The 10,213-nt window shown below is 44.9% G+C and overlaps 1 long non-coding RNA gene across 1 annotated transcript; it reads left to right on the top strand.

Moving 5' to 3' along the window:
* The first annotated feature begins 486 nt into the window (after positions 1-486).
* Positions 487-8,940, top strand: LOC135904909 (uncharacterized). The gene is made up of 4 exons (XR_010565251.2): positions 487-668; positions 2,104-2,152; positions 3,949-4,050; positions 8,831-8,940. It is a non-coding gene; the product is annotated as an uncharacterized lncRNA (long non-coding RNA).
* The last annotated feature ends 1,273 nt before the right edge of the window (positions 8,941-10,213 follow it).

Genomic DNA, 10,213 nt, shown 5'->3' with positions numbered 1-10,213 from the left:
CCTGTTTAGTCAAAGTAGGGAGTTACGACTGCCAGATAATTGTTTAGTTGTTTTCCTGCGACTGCGCTGGGCGGCGGGCTTGGCGTGCGACGACAGGACCAGCACTCTACACCTGAAGCTTTCGTCGGCATCCAAAGAAAGTATGTTCTGTGCAGGGGTGCGATTTCGACAACCGTACGGCTGGCCTTTTCCTGCATGACTTTCCGCGCTGAAAGCTCGAAACACCCGTGAAGTCGAATGGCGGGGTATTTGAATATGTTACTCTAAAGGCAGGCCAACAAAACAAATTTCGCACCTTCGAAAACGAAATGACGTCACTTCTGTTTTTAACGGATATGGCATCATATTATTTTTCCTTCCGCCGGAAGTGTTCCCTCCACTTACAGATAGCGCTAAGCCCACCGCCGACGAACCGCATGTTTTGAACGTATGGGCTCCTATGGAAGCTTCGAAGCCAGGTATATTTACCTTGCCAGACGCACCAGATCCATGCGTCATGCGCCCGACTGTCCAGACAGCCTACGGAAGCGAGTGAGGCCGGCTGCGCATGTGAAGTTTGCCTGTTAAGTGACCCGTCTCTTTTGTATGTAGCCTGTTTATTTGCCTACCGGCGTTATCTCGCGTTAATTCTGCACTTCGACGCGGCAGCACAGCATTTTTGCGCCAAGGTGAGAAACGTTTGAAAGTCTGCGACGCATTTCAGGCAATTTAGGCTTTTACGGCACATAAGTGAGACTTGTGACGCAGTTAGCGAAAATCAGCTCGGGCGTTTTCGGATAGTTAATTCCAGTTAATGGATCGTACTGGGAGATGTTTGCGACGCTTTCTATGCGCCTAACATTGTAGTAACTTATTTCGGTAGTTTTACGGTGCGCTCGTAGCAGCCGGCTTTGTGACGCAGCGAAAAGCAAACGGTCGTGTGACGCAGTTTCGCATTTGCTGAATTATACTGGGTCAAGTTCGTGGCACTTTCTGTGACTCCCCGGCATTATTGTAATGAATTTCCTTACTTTTTGGAATACTTCCGGGGCACGCTCGCCGCGCGTGGCGTTTTGACAGAGCAAAAAGCAGCTCGGCCCTAGGTACAGTTAGGCGTGTACTGAATGTTAGTGAGAAGCGTTTGACGCTTTTTTGGCCCCGCAACAACATATACCATCTTTCGGTACGACGAGCGATCGTCAAGAGCGATAACACGGAGTGAGTCGCTATGCGCAGGCACAGAGCGCAAAAGATAACTCTGAGGAGCTCAAAAAGCAACAACTCGAAAATTCTATCTTCTGAGCAGCTGAAAACACGCCTTGTGCGCACGAATTCGTCTTGAGTGCGAATAGAAGGAATTCTGCGAGCGTCTAGCATGGTCTCGCTGAGAGCCAGTGCTGTGGCCATCTCTCTGTATGTAGCGTACCATCGCGTCGGCTGAGGCCAGGTTGTTTTGGAAACGCGCAGTCACCCTTGTACTCGGGCTCTTGAAGTGCAGGAATTCTGCCCAGGAATGGGGTAATACTTGGAAATCGGACGTTTTCTTCCTATTTCATAATATTCGTTGGGACGACTAAGGTATTTTCTGCGCTATTTATGTAAAAGCGAATTGCCTTTGTTTGTCAAGCCGCCCATTTACCACTTTCGCACGTTCCGCCTCTTGGCGCAGTATTCCTATAAGGCCTAAATAACACATGCCTGTAGTTTAATTTTAATGCGAAAGCATTATATGCCCCATTACGCGAAAACTCGCGTTGTCATCGGCGGCCTGACCAAAAAATCGCACCAAAAATGGCCGCAGGCGCGACGAGTAAGAACGCGTCAAAAATGTTCGGATTTACGTTTCTTTAAACAAAGGCAATTAGTGGAATTTAAACATAATTTGGTTTATTTCGGTCCGGGTGGGAATCAAACCGGAGCTTCCAGCGGGCGAGATTATTACGCTTCCCCGACACCACGGCAGCATTTTTTTTTCTTTAATGCCGTCTTGGGCCCTTGCCAATAGGTAAAAACACTTGATTACCGCTAGTTCATCCAATATATGCATCCATTCGGGTGGTTCTGTTCTTGTTTTATAAGCTTCACGGAGATATAGCACGCTTTCAATGAAATGCTCTCTCGCAGGATGAATAACAAGCCTCTCATGACGCTCATCCATTCTTGTTTTCCACAGGTATGTAATCATATTGCCATAAACATGTCACATGGCATATCTGCGTTCTGAGTTGGCAAGAAGCGGATGCTGTACGGTGTTATCGGTAGTTCCTTTTTCAACGTTCTCTTTAGCATGTCCCACAAGAACATTGCATCTGAACAGTCAAGAAAGATATGCTCAATGGTCTCTGGTTGCCTGCATCGTGAGCAGTTTACAGACCACGGCACAAAGATTCCCCTTTCTCTTAGCCATGGCTTCACTGGGAGCGTTCCACTGTGTAAATGGAAGAAAAAGGTTTTTGGCTCCACGGTTGTGACTGACTAAGGGTGTGGCCTATTGCGTGCGGCCATTGCACACGCCACGTGACTGCCTCCCACGTGCCGCCTGCTCTTGGGATTTCATCGGCGCTGTGTCTACTGCGATGCAAGCTCGACGCCAAATCACGAGTGTATAGAATGAGGTGTGCCTGGTACGTGCATCATTGCAGATGTCACGTGGCTGCCTCCCCCACTTGCTCTCCCGATTTTATCAGTGCTGTGTCTGCAGGGATGATGTCCGAAGTGTCTGCCTCAACGACGTCCGTGAAATATGGTCGCCTTCGGAAGCACGCCGCAGAAGGCGAAGTAAGGGAACACAAACGGGAATGGCGTGCAAGTTTACAATGACGACATAGGGATGAATACCTAAGCGAAAGCACCTCCCCAGAGCGACTTCAATTCTTTCGTGTTCCCACACGTAAGCCGTCCTAAGTGTCTCTGCCGAACGTTTTTTTAAGCTTCCTGCGGGAACTACTGCTGCTTACATGGTGCCACAACGTTGGATGAATGCTCAAATAGCCCGGAACGAGCATTTACATAAAGTTAAATACACATTTCCTCATTTGCTAGGCGTCTTCGTATAATTTATGAAATTACACGTGGCACAGATTTGACGGAGGCGCGTAAACATCGTTCGCGGTTATTTTTGCTAAATAAAACGATTTCGCACTAAGACCGCGCGCGGTGGAGCAGCAGAAAGAAAAGGAAATGCAGTGCCGATCAGTGCAGCCGGCGTAACGCCCACCAGCTAGCGTTCAAAACGCGTGCGCCCAAAAGCGAAACCAGTAGTGTGGTTCAGCTTTTAAACCCACAGGCTTGGTGTGTTACAGTCCGACCGCTAGGCTGTATGGGACTGCCCATTCTTGTTGAATGTTTTTCTCTGTGGCTTCATTGGCTGTTGGCATGGCCCTCGAGTCAACTGTGTTTGACAAGGTACACCAGATTAACTTTCGAAGACATGTCTTGCTCAGCTCGCCGCCCGAGCTTGAGGGACATGTGCATTAAATAATCTGCGCACGTTCGAATGGCAGAACTTTCGTACTGAATTGAACACGAACATCGGAGAAAAACGATCTTCTAATATGAAAATGCACACCTAATCGCTTGTTATTCTAAACAAGGTAAAACAGAGAGATTGAGTTGAGTCCATCTGACGAAAAAAATAAGTTTATTTGTATGCGTTTACATTTATAGATTATCGGGCAGCCGAGGAAATTGCAAATGAAAATGTAAATAAAAAAGGAGAGGTGACGAAGTCTGGTGCAAAATTACGGTGGCACTAATGGAGAAGAGGAAAGGTTCGTCACCAGGTGCACATATAAGCACGCCCCATCTGTTCGTTGAAGAAGCTAAGCGCAATGATATAGCGTCGCCCTTTGGTTTAAAGAAATGCGAATGTCCTCAGACGAGTCAAATGAAAAGTGGCGTTCACTAAATCTTGACAACAAATTTGTTGGCTGTCCGAAAGCACGTGCTAATATTTCTGAATGACTACAGATCGTCCTGCAGAAGTCAGCTGAACGAGGGCCTGCGGCAACTACTTCGTCAGGCAAACAGGATGATCCGGAACTGTCACTACTCACATCTGCCTTTGTCCCGGTGCGTTTAGGCAATCTCTTTTGTTATTAAAGTAATATTTCAACAGTATATAAAGTAATGTTTGAGTAACAATAATAAAATATTCGAACACAAACACATATTCGAAATTTTTGAGTAGCTAATTATCGATTTGAAGACTAATTGAAATAGAAAGGCTATTTGATTTCTTTTGTAATGGTGATTATTCACACACCCCTAAAATAACACAACAATGTCGAAAACAAGCCCGAAGCATGCCGACAGAAATTGCAGTCGCATAAAAATTATGTAATAAATAAACGAAAGAACAACAGTAGTCGTTGAATTTCTGGGTGCTTGGGCTGAAAAGTATCTGAAGTGCCTTTCCTACCACTTTTACGAACAAATATTTCTCAATGTGAAAACCGCTCTTTCCTACATTTAGACGACATTTCAGATGATTTTAGAAGAACTCATGTACTACAGACGTATTCGTATTGCAAGACGAAGTGTAACTGATAACCAATGAAGCTGAGTGCATTAGTGACGCTTGGACTCCTGTTATTCATCGAACAATACGGAAAGCTCTCGGCTGCGCACGACTTGCTAGGGCAAAAATGCAGCAATGCGTGGCTTGCACAGCGAACAAGGCGCGAGGTTCTGACTGCGAATAAAGGGGGCGAAAGGTACCTAATGCTGTTTGCGTTCTCTATCGCGGAGCATGCTGCAGTTTTCTTCCTTTCTTCGAAAGGTCCACATGAAAGCACCATGGTTACCGAGTGCCACTCTGCGCTAAAGGTGGCAGAAAACGAGCGTGTGAAAGAGCGATGCCAACGCCAAACATCCTCTCGGAAAAAAATATCGTGGCAGCAGGTCAATAAGAAGGAACGAGGAAGGATAGGAAGGATACTGTGTGCATCTTGAAGTGCACGAGGCGGTGCGACACAGCGTCGCCGGAACGCCGTTAGGAAACATGCCGAGTGCACATGCTCTCTGGAGAGCGTGCAAAATGCGAAGAGCTCGTCTTCGTCTGATTTCACCAACAGCCCCCACGGGATGTGGTGCCTGCCACCGCGTCTATGTGCGCATACATACGCGCGTGTGGAAAAAGAAAAGAAGGAACTGAAAGAAAGCTATCGCCGAGCTCACTGACTCAGGATGCATCGACGGCATTTACTTCCCGAATCTCCTTGCACAATTTCTTCTCCTTGATCCGTGTTTATTCTGATGACGTCTCCGTCGGCTCGTTCGTTTACAGCTGGCCGTATATTCCTTCTTGGCTGCTGCCTGTCTCTGGAAGACGGCTCCCTATTTGCCTCCTCTTGCTCACGTCCTCGCCGGGCGGCACGTTCTCTTTCTTCTTGGTGCGCGGGCGAGCTTTGGCCTTCCTCGTCTCTGAACGGCCTGCCTAACGTCGTTGTCAGAAGGGCTTTTGCGAGAAGCTGTATCCGAGGCCTGCTGCTTTCTGTTCATCGTTCTCTTCCTATCCGCCTTCCTTATGTTGCGGCAGCGTTAATGCCTCAGTCGTCGTCTCTTGTTGCAGCTGCCCGATATGTTTTTCCTTGGTATTCTCTACCTAGCGCGCTTCTATTTTATTGCTCCTGCCAGGACTAGAATGCTTACGAGCCCCGGAAGCTCTACCCATCGCGATAGAATTTCCTGCTTGGGCGTCTTTTGTTGCATGCTACAAGGACTGTGTCTTGCGCCTTTCTGATGTGGTTTTGTTGCCGCTGTTCTGAAAGGAGAATATTTCCCGCGTTTGCGCACGATGTTACGGTAACCAGCGACCTGATAATTGACGTTAATAATACAGAAGCTTCAAACTATTGCCGGCCCTTTAGCCAGCTTTCGCCATTGCGCGGCGCGTAGATCACGTGCTGCGGATCGGGTGAGCAAATTAACAAACCGCTGGCCTGGCGCAAGAAGGGGATAAAGCTTCAAACAAAAGCCCACATGCCATTCCTCTAGAGGGAGCGTTCTTTCCATTGAGAGACACACACACATGCGCCCCTAAGTAAGACGTGCTGCCAGCAACGTCAGCGATCATGGCACCTCACTTCAGTTACTAATGCAATGCAGAATGCACAATACCGTCACCGGATGCGTGGCGGACTGCAAGAGCGAACTAGAAAAGAAGTGTGGCGATCCACGCACTGAGAGAATTCACATTAAATGAAGCATTTTGTCGACGTTATCAGGGAAGTAGCAAGGGATGTGCGAGGTTTCTCTATAGAGTATCACATGGCTGATACGTGTTTTACGGACATATCTATGACATCGATATTTTTTTTTTGAACACTAAGCCGAGTCTCAGCATATGTAGCAATGTTATATGACTTTGCTTTCTGTTTGGTTGGATACTCATTAGCCCGCTGCAGCATGATATAGTAAGAAGGCCTCGACATAGCACACTTTAACTGAGAAAACCCTCGCAGTGAGAGTAACTTACGTTTCTCAAAACGACTGCATTGGTTTTCGCACTGCAAGTAGCTGTCCATCTGTACGGGTAGGCAACAAAATCCACGTTGGAGGTATGTTTTTGTAAACCCTAGAAACAACCGGTTTGAAGGTTTAAATATGTGACACAGAGCTTAGCGTAGTTATGCGGAAGCGCGTCGCCTTGGGAAAATGCAAGAAGGTTTTCCATCCTGGTGTTAATAGCGCAAAACATAGAAGGGACACGAGACGAAAAGACGACACAACAGCGCTTGTGCTGCCATCTTGTCGTCTCGTGCTCCTTTTACATTTTGCGCAGTTATACACCAGGATAAAAACCAAAAAAAGCCCAAGCTGCTGTTCTAAGAATGTTTTTCCCCGAGAACTACGCTTAAGGTGGAAGTGAAGTGACATGTCTTTCAGTCTTTCTTTTTTTTTAGAATCAGCAGAATCACCGTTTATTTTTATTTCTCTTTATTTTATTTCGCTCAATCTCATACAAAACGAGCATGCTTCAGGCTACCACTCAGTGCCTTCATCTTAAAATGACAACGCGCTTTATTGGAAGAACCCAGGAAAGTTCATTGCTAAGTTTTCTTTGACACTTGTAGTACCTTTGTCTTTGTGCTTCCCTAGAAATTATCATATGACAATTAGGTCACAAAAATTCGATCCCTTATTTTTGTAAGACTGATTATCTTATAAAGAACAGCCTATATGATGAAACAGTAACGCCATTATTGTTAGTACTTTAGGAACTTCGACTTCCTGGAAGCCTAGTTCAGTGCTAATGATGACGCCTTCCAATTTCGTAACAAGTGCTCTTAAATACCAGGGTAGCCAACGTACTTCTTTTGTTTTCCGGTGCTACAGCATGTGGTAATATAAAACTAATTTCGGCTATGAAGCAGTTACAAAAATGACGGAAGACTTAACCGTAAAACGCAGCATATTTGGTAAAAATATGGGTCAGATATGTTTACTTGGTTGCAACTCAATGAAATTATGGTCGGAAACGATGGCAAACCTATTATTACGTGTCCCAAATCCCACACCAAAAATTAGGGCAGTTGTTTGCTTTAACTATTGAAGCAGACGATTGCATCACAAAAAAAGTTTACGAAGATTCGCCGTAGAAAGCTGAAGATGGTTGATTTCTTAACAGATCTCGCACGACCGTCGATAATCTGCTGCTCTTCTGCCGCAAAGGAAACACTTCCTTAATGCCCAATGATACACTTTCAATTCTCTGAGCGTGAATCATTGGAAAGCAAGCACAGCCTTCTTTCCGCCTTTTGTTTAATTTCTTTATAAGCGTTCTATAGCTTCCATTGAACAATGATCGATATACAGCAGGCTAGTCATGAAGGCCGACTTGCATTCACATCGACTGGCTTAATAGCTAAGCACTCCATGGTGTATTTCCTTAATGGACAACCAGATTGCGATTGGAGCCCAGGTCGTTATCGACCAGACGACAAAAAATAAAGAAAAATTATATTTAGTCATTAGGATGGATGCATTAGCGGTTATCTCGCTTCACGAGAAAATGCGAGTCATCTCTTAAGTGTATTGAAGCCATTAAAAGCCGCAAAGAGAGGCCGTTTATTAGGAAGTGGGTAATAATGACGACAGATCGAAGACAAGATTTTGAATGGGTTTACTGCACATCTATTGCCTTCGAGGGGATGCTGCTGCTATGATCATATCATGTTCGTTATGCTAATGAATAACCTATATGACGTAACATTTCTACCTCAGCTTTAGAGAGCCGGAATATGGCAGTATAATTGAGTAAATGCGTGGAGTAAGGCCTACAATCAGGTAGATATTAAAGAGACAAAGAAAAATATGTTTGTACTCAACACAGAGTTATTATTAAACAATATGAACGCGTTAAACAAACGAAAATGAAACAAATGAAACAAATGAACGCTTGCCAGGCAAGTACGACCCAAATCTGATACTTGATGCGTTTATTGCAGTAATAGCGATGCATCGACCAGAAAAAGAAAACTATTTTCAAAGAGAAAAACACTAAAACAAAACAATAATTTGGTATGCAAGGGCGGCGACTGTCAAAGGCGCAGCTGTGATTTTTTTGCAGCGTATGCTAGTGACGGCTCTCTAATGCAAAACTTCCTTCTCGAAGAACAGCAACCATCCCATTTTTTTTTCTCAGGCCTGCTGGATGCGGCACATATTTGCAACAATTGTTTGTTTAAACGAGTTATGGCGCCAGCGTTGAAAGATAGATGAGGTTTGACTTAATAAAGCAACGACGAGACTATCCATAACGCCGCAGAGATTCGTGGAATCCCGTTCAATTTTGACCACACCAAATATTTATCCGGCGTGCAATTCTAAGTTTGCGAGGGTTTTGCAGGCAACTACCGGAAGGCTGCAACTTGGTCCGGGAATCGAAGCAGCACAATGCTATTCGCCGAGCCATGGTGACGCATGCATTTGCATGACGTTCAAGAGACCACACGTCCCAGCCTGTGAGCATTACAATTCATAGAATCCCTCGAAAGGCGAGGACTAGGGGGGGGGGGGGCGGAGAAGGAGGGAAGTAACACGTATTTTTCTCTTAAAAGCTTATCTTAGTACGAGACCATTTCAGGAATAGATGCGCATTTTAGCAACAAGAATTTATATGTAGACGCAGCACACCAAGCAGCAACAACCAACTTCTAACACCCAACAATGGCAAGCAACAAACTGTGTCTTCATCCCAGTAACTTCTTCATCAACTTAGCTCTTCCCAATTTCACTTGCTTCAAGAATTTGCTTGTATAAACTTGTTCGAATGAAATATCCCTTGTGTATCAATTGGTCATCGCAAACTATTGCAAAAGATGAAAAAGGTGCAGATAGCAAGTGCGAACGTTTTCGCAAACAAAAGTAACGTTTTTCATAAGGTTCGACGCACCATTCGCAAAACAGTAAAACGTGTCCAAATTCGTAACTTTACGAAAAATCTGCAGAGGTGGCAGGAGCAAAAAGGCCTAACAGGTTATTATTTGTTTCAACATGATCCAATCTTTTCACAGATGTTCAGGAAGGCATTCTTCTGTCTTTCAGACGAGAGCGATGGCGGTGCCAGTGGACCGAACACACAATTCCAGTTTTGCATTAAAGAAAATGCCACTCGTGTTTAATTTAGCGCGCATTGCCAATCATATTTCACACATGCTAGGCTGGCACAAGTGGAACGAAGGGCTATAAGATAAAATGGAACGTCAAAGCTCCCTAAAACCCTCATTTTATTCGCTTCTGTGCACGTCACTAACACCTGTGATTCTCAATCATGGAGTATTCTGGCTAGTTATTACCCAGTGGTGAAGTTATTGGCGTAGGTAGGCTGTATTTTGGTGTAGCCAAGCCTGAAATTACTTCTGCCATGACTGCTTTCTGCTCTAAGTTTTCTGACAAGATGCTGTTTAGAGTAGGACAAGTGAAGATGTTAAGCGTAATACTTTATAGTTTTGAGTACTAACTGCAGATACCAGTAAACAATTGAGTTTTAATTTTTTCATCTACAAGCGTATCTTGCGAATCTATCCTAAACGAAGCATGTTAAGAAGTTAAGAAGTGGTTGCACTATATCATGTAATTTTTTTCCCGGAGTAAGCAGGGAATGTCATGTGCTCAATCACCATACGCTGCAAGTTCAAAACTTTCTTTTTTTTCATTTTTCCCCATGAGATGCAAGAGATCACCTAGCATGGAGACTAATGGGAATCAAGGCATTCGAATTTTCTTAATT

Source organism: Dermacentor albipictus, chromosome 3 (assembly GCF_038994185.2).
Source record: "Dermacentor albipictus isolate Rhodes 1998 colony chromosome 3, USDA_Dalb.pri_finalv2, whole genome shotgun sequence".
Classification (NCBI taxonomy): domain Eukaryota; kingdom Metazoa; phylum Arthropoda; class Arachnida; order Ixodida; family Ixodidae; genus Dermacentor; species Dermacentor albipictus.
This window is presented reverse-complemented; position numbering and strand designations above follow the sequence as displayed.